The sequence below is a fragment of the Ambystoma mexicanum genome, chromosome 6p (assembly GCF_040938575.1).
Source record: "Ambystoma mexicanum isolate Mex_15411 chromosome 6p, UKY_AmexF1_1, whole genome shotgun sequence".
NCBI classification, from domain to species: Eukaryota; Metazoa; Chordata; class Amphibia; order Caudata; family Ambystomatidae; genus Ambystoma; species Ambystoma mexicanum.
The window spans coordinates 1,146,044,677-1,146,064,496 of NC_090935.1; the positions used below are offsets into that span (position 1 = coordinate 1,146,044,677).

Here is a 19,820-nt window from a genome sequence, read left to right on the forward strand (position 1 = left end):
ACGGAGGCAAAGAGAGTGGGGGGTCGGACGTAGGGAAGAGCCCCTTGCAGGCTGGACACCTGCTGAAGCACGCTGAAGTCAACATGCTCCGGGGAGGAGTGTGTGCACCAGAGGACAGAGGTATCTGAATATAGACAAGAAAAAAAGAAGAAAAAAGTACTTCTCCAGGGAAGAGCGCATGGAATTACTAGGCCGGAGGCCTAACCCAGAAGCGCTGGTGAGGAAGCGGTCCGTTCCTGTCGATGCAGAAAAGAGGACTGGGGAGTGGCGCCGGTAGGCAGAGTCAGGGGAGCGCATGCTCCCAGGGCCACGCCCCCACACAAATCTAAATTTAAAGTGCAAGTTGATTTTTCCACTGAAAAGGGTTAATTCTCCCGTCCCTAGTGAGGGACGCTCATATAGTATGGAGGAAAGGGGACGGGACGTAGGAGTAATAGGTGTTAGTAGTTATGATATAATGATATTTTATTTGTATTGCACTCGTACACGAGTGTTTCAGAGCACGACAAGGCAAGGGAGGGGAGGGGAACAGGTGAGAACAAACACCGATCTTACTAGGCCCAGTGACATTGAGAACGTGCAAATAGTTGCCTTAAAATGGGCCACCCACTCCTGTTAGCAGGTATTAATAAACAAGCACGTACCTAAAAAGGGGTGCATGCTATATTCCGCTTCTAGTTGTAACTTCAATAAAAAGTGGTCTGCCCATTCCGTTCGGCTCCAGTCGATTAATGGCTGGAAGTTCCTACAAGTAACAGGTATTATGCTCTGTCATAATATGGTATGATCAGCCACTGTACATAGCTGAAAACCATTTCTCCCATAATCTAGGTGAACAAAACTTACTTGGGCAATATCTGCAGATGTCCTGTTTGGATACATCTGGTGAGGCATCCGCAGTTTTGCACTGCGCATGCGTCTCGCCTACCTTTATAGAGTGTATTTCCAGGTATGCACATAGCGTTCTCTGCATGTCCCAAAGCGTGTAACAAATGGAGCGTTGAATAGTAAAACGTCCAGTGTGCATGCAAGCTTGCTGACGAACATTACCAATTTCCCAAAAAATTGCATCATTCTTAGGTTTATTAGAATCCAGCATCCTAATTAGTGACTTAATTCACCTAATCCAATATGGCATGAAGTATAATGTTGACGACTAAATTGCTGGTATGTTAATTGTTTCTGTGACAACTGGATTGTTCAGTAGTAATACATCGAGCGTGCAAGCAAGTTTGCTGGAAAACATTATCGATTTCCCCAAAAAATGTGTAATTCTTAAATTTATTCAAGACCAACAAACTAATTAGTGACTTCATTCACCTATTCCTATATAGCATAAGTTATACTGTTAACGACTAAATTGTCATTATGTTACTTGTTTCTTCCATCATCCTTGCATATTTATCAGCATTTGTTATGGTCTCATATCATGAATAGCTATGCTAATAAACCCTGCATGGCCAATCCTCCATGGTAAAACTGGCCATGTCCAGAAAGCTGTGACCATTAAAAAGTGGCAACTCACAATATTACAACTCATGGTAACTTATTTAACCATAACAAATACAACTAATGGTCCACATTAGATTGAAATGTCAGACACACAGGTTATGCAGCACCATTTCAGAGACGAAACACTGTGGGTGAGAAATCATTATTCCAACATCAAACAAGAAATGCATGCATTTCATGCTCAAAGTTTAGGCCTTCGGTTGTACAGCGTAGTAAACAAATACATTTTGATTCCAAACTTCTCAACAGATGTATTATGTCGCCCCCACGTTTACTCAATTTGGCCTGATATAGACCAATGAATTTGATATTTTTTTTTTTTGTAATTGATGGCAGGTCTGCCAGTGTAATGTGAGGGGTAATCTTTGGTATTGACTCCCTAAACTACGTAGGTACTCTCCAATTCTTATCCTGCTTCCCACAGATTTTCTTCCATACACAAATATTGACGTAAACCACATGTGTGGTTTTACAGTTGATGACATCTTTGATTTTAATTGTAACACCTAGTTTATAAATGAATTGCTCAGTATCCTGGTGTGCGTATTGGCACATACTACAGGTGCCGCATTTGTGGAATCCTTTAGGTGGCCACAGCCAATCACTGCATCCAGTAGGTTTACCAGCAAGAGGATCCAGACATGACCAGACAAATAGTTTTTGATGGTTGGTGCTTCTCTGCAGATACATCTGGATTTGTTTGCCCAGCCTTTGTATTATTGCAAATACAAGTATCTCTTTCCTGGGGCACATATACTTTTCCCTGTTCCATTCGTAGTAGCCCATTTTTTCATCCATGCTAACACGACCTTTTCAGAGGTTTCTGTGTCATGGGCTGTAATCCTGCGGGCACCATGTAGCGAGGAGATCACCTCAAACAGGTATCCGGTAGGGAGTGGAGGAGGACTTTTTACCATTAAACAGTCTAACAATGGATCTGTTTTATCCTCCAAGATCTTTTTTGATTCAGGTGTCAGGGCTAAGGGATAAGCCCTGGCTACATACGGTTTATAGTGATTGTTTCGAAACAAATGTTTCGAATCACTAAAGCCTCAAAACAAAAGTTTCAAAAACAAAACCTTTGACAATCCATATTTAACATGCAAAAGTGCATTTCTATCGAAACCAATGCGTCAACAATAGACATGGACTGGTTTCAATAGAAATCCACTTTTACATGGTAAAAGTAGCATTCAATGCTTTTTTGTAACTTTAAAATGTTACATGTCCAGTCTGGCCAGCCCCTTGTTACGTTTTAAGTTTTTTTTGTGTATATTGGGGGGTTCCCTTCCCCCAAGCCCCAAACCCCCATGCCACCCCTCCTACCCACTAACCCTTAACCCTAAAACCTAGCCCTGGCCCCAACCCTAACCCCAATGTAACCCTTAAACTAACCCAAACCCCAACTCAACCCCAACCCCCAACTCTAACCCTACTTTATAAACCCCCAATTTAACCCTTGAACTAACCCAAGCCCCAACCCTAACCCTGCACTAATACTTACCTTCATTTAGATACCATATTCGAATTTATTTCGGAAGAAGGGCTTTTCGAAAAAATGGCTTTTCGAAAAGATGTTTTCTCAGGATTTACATTTGAAACTTTGGGCTTCGAAAAAAGGACTGGATACCCTACATACACACCCTTCATTCTTATTAAAACTTCACGGTCTCCCTCTTCATAATCCTTAATTTTTTTCTCACTATCAAATGAGTGTGCTTCATCTCTTCCAGATTGTGGTTTATGCAATCTCTGCGCTTCTCCTAGATTTATGCCTAGGTCAAAAGAGCCATCACTGGGAATTGCAAATCAGGGTTGTTGGCAGTGTATTGATGGCATTTTTTGTAAACACAACACTACCTGCAAGCCTTTTTTAATCATTAGCTCCCACCCTTGCATTCCTTCCAGTGGAGTAGACACACGTTTTTTCTAATTCATGGTGGCTATTCCAACATTTGAATCCCATCTCTATCGATTACTTTGTTTCCCCTTTTCTTTGGTGATCACAAATGTTGCTTTGGTAATGTCCCACTCTAAATACATTGTGGCCACAATCAATGTAGTCTACATACTCATTTCATGTGTCCCCCATTCCATGGTTCAACAGAGAATTTCCCTATGGTTCATTTTAGCAGTAAGCTTCCATAGAAACACACCATTACATTTCTAAGCGTATTTCCCTATGGTTCATTAACAGTATGCTTCCCCCAGGGAACACAGCATTATGTATTCAAGTGTATTTCTCCATGGTTCATTAACAATATGTTCCCACATGAAATGCAACATTTCATTTTCACAATATCAAAACCTCAAGTATCATTCTGGAACGGTCTTATCTAATTTTCTGCAATATTCTGTGCCAGTGCTTACCCAGGAATGTGAATCACTTTTTCTCACACTAACGGGGATCCTCAGTTAGAGGGATCAATTGTGCCAAAGGAGTCAGCTGGTGAGTGAAGGTGTGGCTGCAAGGAAAACAGCTGTGCGCCCCACTCCCGACTTTGCCTGTTCTCCGACCGTGCCACGTTTAGTTCAACTGGACCTTAACTGCAATGAGGTCCCATCTGAGGTGGCAATTGTGGAAAAATAAATACTTATTTGTATTCTGCGTTCTTACTGTGCAGCAATTGAGGTGGGATAAAGACCTGTCCAGCAACTGTGGCGTGGTAAAGACCTGTCTCCTCGAGAACAGAATTAATGAAGAAAAGGCATAATTGATAGCGGCCATGTAGGAACCTGTAGGGGCAATGGATGTTGGGTCATCATCATTCATGGTCCCACTCACAACCCACTTTTTAAAACTGTCCTCCAGCTCTCTCCAGAATTTTTAGCCAGAATAGGCTCCTGGTGAAAACTATTTGGCTGGACACCACTGGGGGTGTTGAACACTCTTTTTAGCCATCTGCGACAAGGAGCCATAACACATCAACTGAACCTTGGATTGCCTATCTTTGTGTCTTTCCTAGTCAAGGCCTAGCTTTCACACCCTCATTCTGCATTCTATGAATTTCTTATTCATAGGATTTCCAGAAAAGGCAGCACTTGACCAAGGGACTAGAAAACTCCACATGTTCAGATTCTCCTGAGCAGCTTCACGTCTGTGCCGACTAGATGCCATCTTGTACTATTCCAGAGCAGGGGCTCACGAACACTTTACTGATGTTTATGCCAGTTCCTTTTTCCATTTAAATTCCATATTCCTCCCTCGTGATTGCTTCAGCATCAATCAGGGGAATGGAGAGGTCACTATTTAAGGTCTGTGCAGGCTCTATGCAAAATGCTCTGAAAATTGATCCATTTGATCCGTGTTTTTTTCTGAGCTCCTGGAAAATCCCTGCACTCGATACTGGCTCTTTTTGTTGAGATTCCTGTTAAAAACAACTTTAGAGATTCTCTGTATTTCACCGACCCCCACTCTACAGCCTTCTCGTGAAATTATCTTGCACCCTGTGACATGGATTGACATTTTCTTATGTTCTTAATCATACAAGATAATGCTTCGTTACAATTCTTAGATTAGTCACCAAGTTCAATGACAACCTGAAACAGTCTTTCAGCCTTGGCATACAGTCGCCACTTGACGCCCTTTTGAGGGAACTTCGGAACCTTTCCAAGACCACATTCCACGAGTACACATGCAGGATTGTACTTCTGCAGTGATAAATGTTACTGGTTCAACAAGGGCATGTGTATGGAATATGGCTGTGGGATGCATAAGGCATTCGGTAGGGGTAGATTCTAGTGCTGGGGTCTGCAACCTGCAGCTCTCCAGAGGTTTTAAATGACTCGCATGATCCCTCACCATTCACTATGTGGTCTAAGGGGGATGGGACTTCTAGTCCAAAACTTCTGGAGGGCCAAACGTTGCAAACCCGTTTCAGCAGGACAGGTGGGGAAGAGACCTAGAGGAGCTGTAAGTTGTATGTTGTGGTGTCTGAATATAACTTCTTCCCGTGATCTACTCCTGTAACCAAATAAATTCTCCTTTATGACTAAAGCAATCTTGCAAGATTCCCATGATCAGAATGATGTGCACTGACTGCATGATATCCAATTCAAAGATTTTGTGCATGCCTGAAGCACCCATCCCGGTTCAACTTCTGAAAACACACCGACTTGTACTGAAATCAAAACTGCCCCTGGCCCCTCCAAAAATAATTCTCAGCCTAACAGATTCGATTTTCCCACCTTCAGAGCCTGCTGTTGGACAGATAACTCCACTGCTACATGAAGGAAAGAAAACATGTGAGCAGAATTTGATAAGTATTTCACGGGTCCACGCAAGTATTAAAGCACAGCACTTCCGTCCCAATTATGCACTCTCTTTCTAGGGGTCACCTTTCCTGATACATCTGGGGGAGCGTTACGTTTTTAGACACTTGCAAAAGTGTCTAAACATTTATTATTTGCTGCAGGGCTATTTCCGTCCCACGGCATCCCTGTATGCCTGCTGCGACCCACAAGAACTACACGACTATCACTTTTGTGCAAAACCTCAGGGGGTGTCGTACATAAACGCACCATTGAGGATTCTTGTGTACCAGGGATGAGGTGATGCGTTGTGTGTAAAGGGGTTGCGTTGTGTGCTGGCGAGTGTGTGAATATGCTGCGGGAGTCACACTTATGATGGCCGTCCGGTCATAAAAACACCCTCTCCAACCTCCCTGCTAGTGGGATTCATAGGTAGAGCTCCAAATAAACGGACTTCTTGAAGGGTATATGGACTATGTACATTGGATGGATCATTTCTACTCTGCTGGCAGATTGCTTTTCATTTACTGCCATTACAAGGGGCTTTTTCATTTATTAACAGAATACAAGAAAGAAGATCAAGCTTTGCACAGAAAAAGTCCAAAAGCATCTTCCGTTTAATCAGATTCATTTAGGGTGAAGAATAAATGTTAAATGTGAATTCAAAAGCAAAGTTTGCGAAGGTTAAAATCCAAGCAAATAGCAAGATGCATGCCTTACAGTGCGTTTACATGTAAATCAACCTACAATAAAATGGGGGTGTCTAAGAGAGCAGATGATGTGGTTGGGGTGGTATGCGGTTATATAAATGTACGTGGGAAGGTTTTAGAACCGAGATCATTTCCGTAGAGAAAACAGAAGTCTAACCTGGACTTGTCTGTGTGCTAGGACCGTCTTCCCCTTCCCTGGCCCAATCAGGCAGAAGCCAATTCCTATATACAGACAGGGAGGCTCCTTTGAAACCCATTCCTGATCAGTCAGTGCCGAGACCTGCAGAAAAACAGCAGCAGCAGCGCATTGGGGGAGCTCAGGCATCACCCTGCTGTGGCAAAAAATAAAATAATAAATACCAGATGGCTCATTACACTGAAGATAACATATTTAAACATTCATTCATGTCAATCGAATAAAAACAAAAAATGAAAATATTAAGGCCGTGAAAATGGTCCATAATATACAAACAGACCCCATAACATGAATAGGTCATAAATAATGATCATATTTTATTTATTTTATTTATTTGTTGCGCGCCCAGACCCTTGGGTATCACGGCGAGATTACAGACAATTTTTGGGAATAGTCATACAAAATTGCAGTACATAGAAATTATTAACAATAGGATAATATACATTATACAGCATATACATTGATTATGTACAAGATTCACAGTGAGCTAGATCTGGCAGGTAAAAGATCGTCTTGTTCTATTAGTATTGGTTGAATAACCATGTTTTGAGATTTTTTTGAAGCCAGGGACAGGAGGCTCTTTTTTGATATAGAGGGGAGGGAGTTCCAGTGTTTAGGCGTTAGGACAAGGAAACTGCTACCTCCCGCTCTTGTGGATTTGAATCGAGGGGGTGCTAATGTGCGATTGTCGTTGTTTCGGAGTAATCTCGTGGAATTTTTAAAATGCAGGGTATTAGGTAGGATGGGATTTTATTATTGAGACATTTCTGGGCAATGCAGAGAGTTTTAAAGAGGATTCTGGCTTTGATAGGAAGCCAATGGGCATCCTTCCTGATCTTAGAGATGTGGTCAGACTTTTTTTATCCCTAGCGCTGCCCTAAGGACTTTATTTTGCAGGAGTTGCATTTTGGAGATGTTGGAGGTGCCTAGTAATAGTATGTTGCAATAGTCCAACTTGGACAATCCCAGAGCTCTGGCCAGTGTCAGGTAGTTGGAGGGGGTTAGGAATTGTCGACTTAGGGTGATCAGTTTGGAGATATAAGCCGTGGATGAGCATAGTGTATTAATATGTTTGATCATAGTGAGGTTGGCGTCGAGGTGAACACCTAGTGTCTTCACTTGCTTAAGTACTGGTATAGGAGTGCCGCTGATATTGATGGTTGAGTAGTCGGGGTGAAGGCTGGCTATTTTAGGTGGAGACCCCACAATGAGGATTTCAGTCTTCTCATCGTTGAGGCAGAGACTGTTTAGTGCCATCTAGTTTTGGATGATGGCGTAATGGTCACCGTGTCCTGGTCATAGTCGCCTGCGATGGGTATGAGGATCGGGGTGTCATCTGCAAAGTTAGTGTAGATGACAGCCATTTTGTCTAAAGCTGAGAAAGGGAGTTTTGTGTAGGCGTTATATAGCGTGGGAGAGAGGCAGGATCCTTGGGGTACTCCAAAGGGTACTGAGATAGGATTGGCAGCTTCTTTGCCTATGGAAACTCTAGATGTTCAATTGGCAAGGAAGGATTTCCCCCACAATGGGGCATCATTGGAGAAGTTGAAGTCCTTGGCCAGTGAGGTGCACAGTTTGTCATGGTCTACGAGGTCAAATGCCACAGAGAGGTCTAGCAGTAGGAGTAGGCATAATTTCCCTGAATCTCTGATGTGTCCATTTGTATTTTGACGTCTAAGAGGGCTGTTTCTGTGCTCTGGTTGGGCCTAAATCCTGACTATCTGGTTCCAAGAAGCTGGTGCTGTTCCAAGTGTCCTTAAATTTGGTTATATGCTATTTTGTCGAGGAGTTTGAGTAGGAAAGGGACTGTGGTTATTGGGCGGTAGTTAGTTGGGATTGTGGGGTCCAGATTGTTTTTTATATATATATTTTTTTTTTTTTGGAGCAGGGTAACCCAGGCTTCTTTAATACTGGCTGGGACTTTGTTCGTATTAAAAGAAGAGTTGACAAAATTAGTAATGGTGGGGGTAAGAGAGGTCGCACATGCTTTGACTAGTTTAGCTGGGACACTGTCCCCTTTGCAGTTGGAGGCTTTTAGCTTAGTGATTGTATCAAGCACTAGTTCTTGGGGACAGGAGTGAAATTGAGTAGTGGTTTGGTTTTGTCATTCGGGGTCGGAAGTGGGTTGAGTTTTTTTTTCTTTTCTTTTTAATCAGCTAGCAGCAGTCTTTTAGTTGTTATTTTATTTTGTAGTAAGGTGATTTTGGAAGGAAGAGCATCTTGTATAATGGTACACCATTCTTTACTGGAGTTGGCAGAGGTCTCAGTGGGTGTGGAATTTTCTAATTCTCTGAGGATGGAGAATAATTCTTTGAATCTGATGCTGCGTTGCTGATACGCGTATTGTAGGAGTTCGCTTTATGAGAGATGATGGCTGTTTTATAAATGTTATTGGCGCCCTTGAAGGCTTTAGCCGAGTCAGGGGTGGGATGTGTGTTATAGGTGTGTTCTAATGCACATTTAGTTCTTCTTAGAGTAGCAAGTTCTTCATTGAACCAGGAGTGTGTCTTCTTATTTGTACGAAGCGTTTTGGTTGCGATAGGAGCGACTTCCTCAATGGTACAGGCGAGGCAATTGTGGTAGTATTCCGATATGGCACTGGGGTCGTTGCTATCTATAAGAGTCTGTTGCTAATACTTTGAGGATGGGGGCGAAGTTCTCTGCAGTGAGCTTCCGAGGGTTTCTACCTACAATGGTGATCAGTTCTTTAGATTTGGGAGGACGGGGGTTATCGCTCATAATGGTTAATTCTATACAAAAGTGATCTGTCCAGCCAAGTGGGGTAATGCAGTCTATGTTAATTTTGGTGTTAAGTGAGAGGACCCAATCGAGAGTTCTGCCCTTTATGTGTGTGGGGGCATTAATCAGCTGGTTGAAATTCATGTCTTTCAGTGCTGAGTGTAGGGCAGTAGCTTTGAGGTCATGGTCATCGTTGAAGCCTAAATTCAAGTCTCAGAGGACGATACATTTTGCATTAGGTTTTATAATGGGAGCAAGTAGTAGTGAGATGTCTAATTCTGGGTGACTAATGGTGCTAGGAGTTCTGTAAATCACCAAGATATTGATTGTGGCATTTTCGTTCATGGCGAGTTTGGCTGACAGTTCACATCCTGCAATGTTTTCGGTAGAGCTTGATCTGATTTGTAGATTGTTCCTGGCAACGATAGTTATTCCACCTCCTAGGGATGTGGTTCTATCTGCTCTGAAAATTGAATATTCAGGAGGTATGGCTAGTGCCAACAGTGGTCCTGAGGCTTGGTGAAGCCAGGATTCTGTGATTGCTAGTAAATCCAGATTATGTTCCATGATAAAGTCATGGATTACGATTATAAATAAATGATAATATTGTAATCAAGGATGCCTACAAAGGCAGAAATATTGTTCTACTGAATATATCGCATTATCTTAAAATGGCAAATGATCTTTTGGCTACCCCTGGGTGTTATATGAAACTCGATAATACCACCAGGCAAATAGTTGAAGAACTGACTAATCTATGACTGGCATTCTCAATACTTTCTCACAGATTATGAAAGGGCTTTTCTATCAGACATAATCCAGTGATCCCGACAATGTATTTCTTGCCCAAGATACACAAGCATTACCATCATCTTCCTGATGTTCGACCAATAATGAGCGGGCTGGGGAGGGCAACGGAAAGCCTATCACAATACATTGACACAGCAATCAAGGATTTGGTTCCTCTGTTACCTGCGTATTCCAAAGACTCTACACAAACGCTTACTATACTCAATTCAATTAGGTGGCAATCCCACTATCATTTGGGAACACTAGATGTGAAAGCGTTATATACACCGATTCAACACAATTTGGCTTTGAACAACAGACTTTGCATTTCGTAATCACTCTGCTTCACACACTAAACATATCAACATGATTAAGTCATTTCTGAACTTCACCCTTAACCACAACCAATTCTTATTCAACAAACAATATTTCCTTCAGACGAAGGGTGTAGCAATGGGTGCAAAGTAAGCACCTTCCCTGGCTAATCTTTGTTTTTTTTTAACATACTTACAATCTTCATGAATTTACCACAGAAATTCTGCTCTGGAAGCGATATATAGATGATGTTTTGTTGGTATGGAATGGTTCGCCAGAACCGTTTGACAGCTTCTTACAGAATCTTAACTCAAATACCTTTGGAATTGAGTTTACTAGGACTATCAGTGGTGACACCTTAGATTTTCTAGATCTTAAAATTCCCATTAAAAACAGTATTTTACATACAAGGACACAGATAGCTAAAAGAGGTTAATTCAACTCTTCATGCCACTAGTTGTCATAAAAGAAATCAGTCATCAATAATATTCTGGTGGGAGAATTCCACCGAGCTTAGAGATCTAGCTCATGCATTGGTCCAACCTACCTAATCCCCCTTCATATAGGCCCTATAAAGAGGCATACAATGGTTAATTAATGCGTGTTTGAATCTAATAGAGGTTTAACCGTTTGATCAACAATGTTCAGATGGAATCATGACATTTAAAGGCATATTAGATCTTGTTGACATTTGACCTTATCGGTTTATGACAAGCGATGCTTTGGTAATGTGGTGGTGGATGACACATTTCAGCAACATTTCACACAATCTCTGGGGCTCATTGGAGTATAAGCTTGAATTAATATCTCAAGGTTGACAGTTAAAATTGTTTACTCATTCAACAATTGGTTTGATAGCTTCTGCCCCTTTTCACTCTTTTTGTCTCCCATTCTTCCTCCCCTCCTTTCTCTCCCCGCATACTTGTTCATTTTTCTTATCATTTATTTATGGAAATATCATTATCTATGACCTATTCATGTTATGGGGTCTGTTTGTGTACTATTGACCATTTTCACGGCCTTAATATTTTCATTTTTTATTCGATTATGACATGAATTAATGTTTATACATGTTATCTACTCAAATGTGTAATAGATTTGTAACCTTGCCTTGAAAAAGCCCAAACTGGTCGAAACACGTGTCGCCAAATACAGTATCGACCACACAATAAAATATCAAGGATATTTGATCTGATTGGACTCTTGTAATGTGTTATGTGACAGCGCATGTTTATGGAACAACAGTCTTTTTTCTAGTTTAAACTTAGGTTGGGGTAACCTAAAGTTCCATATTAACCGCAGCAGTCACCACGTCAATAGCTCACTTTATTCTATCAACTTTTCAGCCTCAGCGCGCCTTATTCTGGTCACCCCACAATTTCTCACTTCATTACACTGGAGAGCTGATAATAGCACACTGGCAACATACTGCAGTACATACATACCTATGTACTGCAGAACTTCGGTAAAAGATCCAAGTGCTGCACACAGTGAACATGGCCAGTCCAGTCCAGACCACTGCTGTAATACACAGAGCCACAGTAGTGCTTTGTTGCTTGCATGAAACAAATTCCTCCCCCAAAGCACCCTTTCAGCATCTGCAGCCTTGCCCGAGAAATTGATGTATTGTTCCCCAGCAACAGGTACACCGGACTGTAGTCTTGAGGAAAAAATTATATTTCATTTTTTTATTTACTTTGGTTTAGTGCTGGCGCTGCCCAGAGGGTATCGGCAGAGCACCTTACATGGTTCAAAGTTTGAAAAGGTTAAGTTGAAAAAGAAGTTGCAAATGTTTTCATAAGATAGGATAGTTAGGATAGACAAGTGGTAGCAGTGGAGGAGGTAGGCACTCAACGTCATTGAGCTTATCAGGCTCCAGCTCCCCCCCTCTTCCCCTGAAATGTGAGCTGAGGGGTGGGGCTTCTGTGCAGGGTCTTTGTTAACTGCAAAGCCATTTAACTTCGGTTTTCTGTTCCATCCGGCCACAGCTCTATAGGTCAGCCAAGGGGGGAGACTAGAGTCCGATCTGTTCACACGTGCCACGCTTGTGCTAGTTACAAGGGCTTCAGACCTGGCTGTGTCCTCTAGATTTATGGAGCAGGGTTTGCCGCTGCAGCAGCAATCAGAAATTGCATTCCATTTATTTCATTGTGTAATTACCCGATTATCTAAAGATGGTTTTAAAGCACTGCTCGAGGTTTGCACAACACAATGTTAATGCCTCTTTGGTACAACCAGACCTCCAGATAAGGTGCGAACTAGGCCTTTTTACACATGAAAATCTTGTAAATACGACAGCTTTATTATTTTCCTGTGTACATTTACACACAAGTTTAGAGCAGAGGGCAATGCAAAGGTCAGGTTACTTGACAGAAAGCAAATCGCTTCTTTAGATTTTTATCCATGTGGATATAATTGCAAGTGTAAGGGAGGAAGGGCTGATTTTCCCCCTTGTACATTCGGCACAAGAGACTTAATACTCATGCAATAGTGGGGAGACATCCTCCTTGCCCTTCCCTGGCTACAGCGAAAGAGGGGCAAGACACATTAGGAATCCATTTTGTGCACCTCTAGACTACCTTTATGGACTAGGCCGCATCCCGAGCCCTGAGAAGCCTTCTCTCCCCTTTGCAGCGCCGCGCACACTGATAGCCCCCACCTCCTCCTCCTGTGTCTGTGCCGTCCAGGCTTCTTTCTCACTGATGCTCTGGCGTGAATGGTTGCAAACAGAAACTGTATTCTTTTATCCTTCCTCTGAGCTCATTTCCCTGTGTGTGACCGGGGTGAATCTCACCTTGTGGCCCATTCGTCTCCCCAAACCTGCTCTTGCTCCTCTCACCCCCCACCTTTGGGAGTTATTGCCTGCACAACCTTTTGCCCACCATTCTCCCTTTGATGTAACCGAAGTGTGACCTTTCTCCACTGACCACCCCAGAGTGCCCCCAATATAACTAGCCCCTGTGCCACTATATCTTGCCTAAGAATAACACCTATCAATCCACTCATTCATGCACTGTGGCGCCATGACGAATACATTTTAGATCAAGCCCTCTGATAACGTATCCGGGGGGCAAGACCCAGTACCCTTCACTCCTACAAAGGCCTGAGGCGGGAATGTGTAAATATGTGTCTACAATTTATAGGTGTCCCCACATTTTAGCACATGGTTTATATTCTGTATTATTCATTGCATGTCAGGAGATAGTATGTAGCTTAGCTTAGACAGAATGACCTCTTCCTGTGGAACCGACCTGACCTTCACACCACCCACATGAGTCAAGCTGACCACGCGCCGCTCGAAGTAACAGCCCTGCACCAGCCAATCATGTGGAGCCAGCCCATGTACTGCCATACTGTATCTATGTTGTCCACCAATCCCAATGCAACTTAATGTACCCATAGAGAATCACCACCAGTGACGATTCTAAAGCATATAATGTACTGTATTCTGTATTATGATTCAGAGAGCTCTCAAGGCAGGAGTCCTCTGCATGCATATACCTTTATAAAAACTTTACTTTCCTCACAACCTTTCACCTGGTATCATTCCCTACTGGGGTGTGTCCTTTAGTATTTGTCTACAATTGTATTTTGGGTAATGACCACCTTCACATGCCATAGATAAATGCCTCTGAAACAGAATGTATTTCTCTGAAGCCTTTCAAAAAAAGAAACTGCACACTGTGATAAAAGGAATGGTTTATTTCCATTCATCTTCTGTTGTGTTGCTGCTCGTGGAGCCATCAGAAGCACTGTGCATATGTATTTTCCTAGCATTTTAGGATTGTAAAATTAATAAGATGGAAAACTAAGTTGCAATTGAGAATTAATATTTTGTAACAAATTATGCTTTTTTCCATGAACAATTGTATTTTTCAGAGTTCCTGTGATGTGCGCATAATCATGCAGATCATTTTTACACTTATAATTTAATGTACACTACAATTATAAAAACAGTGTGTAGAATAATGACTATGCATGGTCTAGTTTACATCCATTTAACCTTGCAGGCAATGGAGTACATTAGTATAAATAGTCAGTGGCAGCAGAGTCTTGGTTCAAAGGTGAGTGATTGTCATTACAACAATCACAGGTGTTATAGCCTCTCAAATCTTCAGGACTACAATTAAACATCAAATGAAAGGTGCATTTGTAATTGAAATTGAAACTCAGCAAAACCTGTCCCTGTGATAATCTAGATAGGTATTTAACTTTATGTAGCGCTTCAACATCTAGGCACTGTGATTATTGTACCTCTGTCGATACTCAGTTAACCGCCCTTTGGAGTATATTAGCCAATAAGATAGCTCAGCCGGTTGAGCACGCGTTGCTGCAACCTGTGCGTGATCTGTAGGTTGCAGGTTCGAATCCTGGCAAGGCCAACTCAGCCTTTAAACCTTTCAAGGTCGATAAAGGAGTACCGACTTCGGTTTGGTGATAATTGTGATAAATATGTTCTATGTACAGCGCTTTGCCAAAAGCGCTATATAAATAACCATTTGACCATGAGATTAGATATAGAATTTAGCATGGAGTCCTTGCCTCCCTGCACTGCTGTATCATAACATTGGCATACCATTAGGTAGTAATAGCTCCAGGAAAAGAGGACTTTCATTAATCATCAAAAGACAATTCTGCTATCGAACCTCAAAACACACAACACAATTCATGCTTGCTTTACTATGTAATTGGCTAGGTTTTTGTGTTTTCAACATTTAAATATATACAGGAGAGATCAAATGGCCGGAAAGCTGCCGCATATTAATGATTTCCATACAGTTTTTGCACAGGTCGGCTGGATGTCACATACATTTTACTATCTTGCAAAGGAGAAAAGTCATTTTTACTCTTTTAAAATCACATTTACTCTCAAAGTTTAAAAATAGGGCGTAAAATACTCCCAATCTTATGTGGAGCACTGGGTACAAGTGCTGTTTAATTAATGTTTCATTGTAAATGTAAGATTTTGGGACCAGCAGAAAAAAAGGAACAATTTACTTACCTGTAACTGTTGTTCTCCAGCATGGGTCTGGCATGGATTCACATGCTCATGAATAAAAGAATACATAGCAGTACACACATGCACAACCACGGGAGCTGGCAAGGCTCAACATTAAGCATTTCAACAACTCAACATTAAGCATCTCATACCTCCTCACCAGGCTCACCTTCAAGCGAACAGGTTGCGAAGCACTGCTTGGCCGACTCTGGACTCCTCCCTGGAATCCCGGTCGATGCAGTAAAATTTTGTAAAGGTATGCGTCGACCTCCACGTAGCAGCCCTGCAGATGTCCAGCAGGGGCACACCAGATAGGAACGCCGTAGTTGCAGCGATCGCTCTGGTCGAATGGGCTTTCGGATGGCCAGGCAACGGTCAGTTTGCCAACCGATGACAGTGTGTGATGCACCCCGAGAGCCACCTGGAAATGGAAGCCTTGGAGAGGGCCTTCCCTTGGTTCACAGGTCCAAAGTTCACAAACAGCTGAGATGTCTCCCAAAAACTCTTTGTGCGGGCAACGTAAAACTTCAGTGCTCTAGCCACATCCAGCAAGTGCAAAGTCCTCTTAGCCGGCGACGGGAAGAAAACAAGTAACACCAAGGGCTCGTTGAGATGGACGTCCGACGGCACCTTCGGTATGAAGGAAGGGTGCGTCCTCAGCACGACCCTCGTTCCGTGGAATGTCAAGTACGGAGGCTTACAGGAGAGGGCCTGGATCTCTCCCATTCGTCGTGTGGAGGTGATGGCCACCAGAAACGGCGTCTTCCACGATAGTAATTTCATAGGCACCGAATGCAGAGGCTCGAACGGAGGACCCATGAGCCTAGTCAGCACCACATTGAGCTCCCACGCCGGGGCCGGAGCCTTCACCGGCGGGAAAGAGCGGAAAAGTCCTTTCATGAACTTCTTAACCAGGCGATGCGACCACAGTGACGACCACCCCGGAGTTCTAGTGTAGCGGGAGATAGCCACCAGATGGATCTTGATAGAAGCATGTGCTAGCCCCGCCTTGGCCAGCGACAGCAAATATGGCAGCACTTGAGGGGCCGTAGAGGGTTTATCTTGTGCACTGCACCAGATGGTGAACCTCTTCCATTTATGTCCATAGCACTTAAGAGTCGAAGAAGCACTGGCCTTGGCAAGTACCTCCTTGCAGTCTGCCGGGATCTCATATCCTCCAAACTCTAGCGCTGCAGGAGCCAGGCCTGCAGGTTCAGCGACCCCAGGTCGTGGTGCAGAATCGCACCTCCTTCTCTGGCTATATCTGCATCTGCCGGACGCTTGACTGGAGGGGACGCCGACATGTCCAGAAGGTCCGGTTACCATATCTGCCTCGGCCACGCCGGTACGACGAGGATCGTCCTGCACTGGGACCGTCTGAGTTGACGGATAGAGTCGCAGAAGAATCGGCATCGGTGGGAACGCATAGAGAAACAGGCCGTCCCAGGAAATGAGAATGCATCCCCATGCTCCCCGGCTGGGGAAACCTGCTGGCGAACCTCCGGCACCTGGTGTTTGTCGCTGTCGCAAACAGATCGATCTGGGGATTGCCCCATCGTCGAAACAGTAGGTCCACCTGATCCTGACGAAGTTCCCACTCGTGGCAAGAGCGCAGCTCCCTGCTGAGTGAGTCAGCGACAGTGTTCTTCATTCCTGCTAGATGAAAGGGTGCCAGGAACATCTTCTGGTTGACGGCACAGTGCCAAAGGTCCTGCACTTACTTGGAGAGCTTTAGGATCTGGTGCCCCCCCCTGCTTCCGAATGTAGAACATCGTGGTGGTGTCGTCGGTGAAGACCTGCACCACCTTGCCCTTGAGGGACGGAAGGAATGACTTGAGGGCCCAAAACAGGGCTTGGAGCTCCAGAACGTAGATGTTCAAGGATCTCTCCTCTGTGAGCCACAGGCCTCTTGCGTGGAGATTTCCGGTATATGCGCCCCATCCCTCCAGGGAGGCGTCCGTTGCCACCGTCTCCTGATGCGCTGGGGTTTGAAAGTCTGTGCCCGATGCGAGATGCGTGCGGACACCCCACCACCGAAACGCTCGACGGAATGTCTCATTGAGGGCGATCTTGTCCTCGAAGCTTCCCGCCACTTGCATCCAACGGGCATCGAGGAACTCCTGCAGCGGGCGCATCCGCAGCCTGCACAGCCGAATGAGGTAGATGCATGACGACATAATGCCGAGCAGGGACTTGATGGACCTCACCCTGGCAACTTCCATGGTCAACAGCCGTTGTACCTTGCCCAGGATAGCTTTTATCCTGTCCTCCAATGGTGAAGCTAGGCACACCACCATGTTGAGTCTGGCTCCCAGGAACCGAGCGTCCTGCGATGGCTCAAAGCAGGATTTTGCATAGTTTATCGAGAACCCCAGTCCCGTGAGCAGGCTGACGGTCCTCGCTGTGTGTTCGACGGCGAGTTCCCTCGACTTCGCTCGGATGAGCCAATCGTCCAGATAGGGGTAGACGTGGATTCCCCTGCAGGCGCAGCCGTGCCACCACCGGTGCCAAGCACTTGGTGAAGACCCTTGGGGCTGACTTCAAACCGAAGGGAAGGGCCTTGAATTGGTAGTGCCACTCTTGGACCACGAAGCGCAGAAACTTTCGATGCCCCTTGTGTATGGAGATGTGGAAGTAAGCATCCTCCAGGTCCAGCAACGACAGGAAGTCTCCTTCCTCCAGCTGTCCCAGCACCTGCTGAAGGGTGACCATCTGGAACTTCTGGGTTTTTATCTATTTGTTGAGGCGGCAGAGATCTGGAATGGGCCGCCAACCGCAGTTCTTCTTTCGGACGAGGAAGTACCGCGAGTATACTCCGGAGGCCCGGAGCCTCTTCGGGGCGAGTTCTATCGTGCCCTTTTTCAGCATTGCTCGTACCTCTAGAAGTAGTTGTGGAATGTGGTTTTCTTTCCTGGCCACAGATGGGAAACGGGGACACTTCCTTTGGAACTCCAGGGTGTGTCCGTGGTCCAGGGCATCCAGCACCCAAAGGTCAGTGGAGATGGACTTCCACACACCGACCAAGTTCGCCAGCCGGCCTCCCACCGGGGTGCTCAGGTGGGAGCCCGACATCACACCCGGTTCAGTCCTGCTTCGCTGAGGTCATACCACCTTGGGCCCCTTGGCGATGACAACGATTTACTCTGGCTTTGCTGCGGCCTCTGTAGGCTTCCTGGGACAAAGAACGGGCCGCTTGACGGTATGAAGAAGAGCTGCCACCGAATCTTTTGGAGGCACCCTGTGACTTGCCTCGGGGGGACCGAAAGGACAGCCGTTGTTGCTGGAGTGTGCCCAAGGCACGGACCGTCTCGGTGTCTGCCTTGATGGCCTGCAGTGACTCATCTTCCGCCTTGCCGAACAAGTTGTCTTTGTCGAAGGGCATGTCCAGTACCATCGCCTGGACGTCCTGATGGAAGTTGGTGGCCTTGAGCTAACCACACCGGCGAATGCAAACGCTGTTGTCCATCTGGCAGAACCTGGTGTCGGCGATGTCCACGGCCACCATGGTGCCATGGTCCGAAGCCCTCTTGTCTGGGAGGAAGTCCAGGAGAGGGGCAATTTTAAACCACAGCTCCCTATCGTATCAGGCCACGATTGCGAGACTGTTGGCCATCTTAATGGTAGTCGCCGCCGATGAGATGACCCTTCGTCCCATGGCGTCCAGCTTCTTCCCCTCGCCATCGGTGGGGAAGTGGAAGTCTATGCCGCCGACCCTGCAGATTTCTTCCTGGCCACCGCGGAGACCACCGAGTCTGTGGACGGCTGCGCCCTGAGGCACATTGGTGCAGAGTCTGGAACCTGGTATTTCTTCTCGTACCAGTCTCTCTTCGCCTGGGTCAAGGATGGGTTCTTCAGGAGGGACAGCCCTTCGTCCCTGATGTCATCCAACAGCGGGACCGAGAGTACGGTCTTCCTCTCGGCCTCTCGTCGCTGATAAAGGAAACCCTCCTCCTTTTCCTCTGGGTTGAGCTGGAACAGCTCTGAGGCCCTGGAGATCATGGCGTGGAAGGATCCGATCGCATCAGGGGGAGAACCCTGGGTACCAGAGACGGGAGATCCGTTTCGTCGTCGTCGCCGCCATATCCGACTCAGTCTCATCCCTCGGCGGAGGGGATGGAAGGGAGGGGTGGTACGGGGGGGGATGATGGACTAGTCTCCTCTTAGCTGGTGGATCCTCCGACGTTCCAGGCGATGGATCGCCCGTCGGCGTGGGCAGCCTTGTCCTCATCTCCGTGCACAGGATCCACAGAGCTTGTAGGATGTCTTCCGACCTGTCCGTCGGTGGTGGAAGCGGTTTCGAAGGGAGTGG

The 19,820-nt window shown here is 45.2% G+C and overlaps 1 protein-coding gene across 3 annotated transcripts in view; it reads right to left on the reverse strand.

The window, feature by feature from the left end:
• KANK1 (KN motif and ankyrin repeat domains 1) overlaps window positions 1–19,820 on the reverse strand; it is a 1,603,545-nt gene that overhangs the window by 1,384,114 nt on the left and 199,611 nt on the right. The window contains exon 2 of one of the 3 annotated variants that reach the window (XM_069625751.1): window positions 6,631–6,805. The exons of the other annotated variants lie outside the window; for them this stretch is intronic. The gene's annotated coding sequence lies outside the window, so the exon portion shown is untranslated. The remainder of the gene's footprint in view (window positions 1–6,630; window positions 6,806–19,820) is intronic. 3 annotated transcript variants of the gene reach the window in all.